Here is a 1,858-nt window from a genome sequence, read left to right on the forward strand (position 1 = left end):
CGGGGAACGTTGGAGTCCTCCGTCACTGAAGCAAGCAAGCCTCATGTTCAGTTTAAGCTGCCTGCTGCTGGCCGCCATCTTGGCTGGCAGTTAATTTGCACATCTTGCTGATTAGCCAATGGGAAGGTTAGCGGTCGTACGCCAATTACCATGTTTCTCTTTTATTAGATAGGATCACTCCTAGAGAGGCAGTCCTGGGAGTACTCTGACCTCAGTGTGCCCTCGGCTTCCTCACCTGGGCACCGGCCCTGCCTACTGTGAGCTGCTATGGAGATAAGTCCATGTGTGGACCGTCACCATCAGGGCTTGCAGAGGTTCCCAGGACAGCAGGAGCCTGTGTGTGATGAGGTAGCCTTTCCCAGTTTGATGGCCTCTCTCTGTGCAGTCTGGCACACGTGGCCCCGTGGAAAACCTCTTATTAATTTTCTCAGAGGCCTCATTGGCCCTGCGTACAGCAAAAACGGAGGGAAGGACTGAAGTTAGTTTTCCTTGGAAACAGCAGCTCACGGATGGAGCTACTGCGCCTTCTCTTGAGCGTAAGTCACATCGGTGCCGTAAGTCACATTAGTGCCCTCACATTGGTGCCCTCAGTCACATTGGTGCCCTCAGTCACATCGGTGCCTCAGTCACATCGGTGCCGTAAGTCACATCGGTGCCGTAAGTCACATCGGTGCCATAAGTCACATCGGCATTGGCCCTGCGTACAGCAAAAACGGAGGGAAGGACTGAAGTTAGTTTTCCTTGGAAACAGCGGCTCACGGATGGAGCTACTGCGCCTTCTCTCGAGCGTAAGTCACATCGGTGCCGTAAGTCACATTAGTGCCCTCACATTGGTGCCCTCAGTCACATTGGTGCCCTCAGTCACATCGGTGCCGTAAGTCACATTGGTGCCCAGGATCGGGAGCGCGGCCACGAACGCAGGGCTGGGCCCAGGGAGCTGAACACGCTCATGATGATGTCCGCCGTTTCTTGGAGATTCCAAAGCAGGAATCTGCTGGTCTGGTCCGGTCTGGACGTCACAGTGGGCAGGTCTAGGCCGCAGAGCCACCTCGCCAGGGTTTAAATCCATCACAGCGTTTCCTCCCACCTCATGGATCCCTAGTTGCCTAACCTTCTCAGAGTGGGAGTCACAGGAGATCTGGGAGCTGTGGCCGGGCCGGGCCAGCAGCCAGCACTGGACCCCACAAGACAGCGGTGGGGTCAGCGGGAGGGGTGACGCCGCCCTCTGCTGTGGCCAGGCCTGGAGAGAGGAAGCAGGCGCATTGCTGGCCCCTGAGTGGGCCGCGTGGTGACTCACGTGGAGGGAGCCGGCTCGCTGGGCCATCTAGGTGGGCTGGGGCTGCTGTTGGAAGCCAGGAGCTGGGCCTATGGCCTCCTCCGACCCCCTCTGAGTCTCCCTGAATCAGCCTGGCTCGCTGGCCTGGGGAGGAAGAGAGAAGGGCAGCCCGGCCTGGAGTCGGGTGATGGGCAGGTAAGCCCCTGGCCTGTGGTGCAGCCTCCCAGAGCCTGGCGGCCCCTGACGGGGCAGATGGCCTCGGGGAGGCCGTGGTGGCTCCTCCTGAAACAATCCTCCGCAGCTCTGTAGGATGCCCCTCCCTCCTTCCCAGGAAGTCATGGGCCCACTGGCAGCTCTGGTTGTCAGGGACCTGAGAAAGGTAACCTGGGGGAGAGGCTTGAAACCACAGGCATTCACTCTCTGAGCCCAGAGGCCAAAGTCCACAGTCAAGGTGGGCAGGGCGCCCCTCCTGGAGGCCCCTCCTGGCGGCCCTGAGGGCGGCTCCGTTCCCTGCTTCTCCTCCAGCTTCCGGGGCTCCAGCAGCCCTTGCTGTCCCTTGGCTTGGAGAAGCATCCCTCCAAT

This window comes from Myotis davidii, unplaced genomic scaffold (genome assembly GCF_000327345.1).
Source record: "Myotis davidii unplaced genomic scaffold, ASM32734v1 scaffold19, whole genome shotgun sequence".
Classification (NCBI taxonomy): Eukaryota; Metazoa; Chordata; class Mammalia; order Chiroptera; family Vespertilionidae; genus Myotis; species Myotis davidii.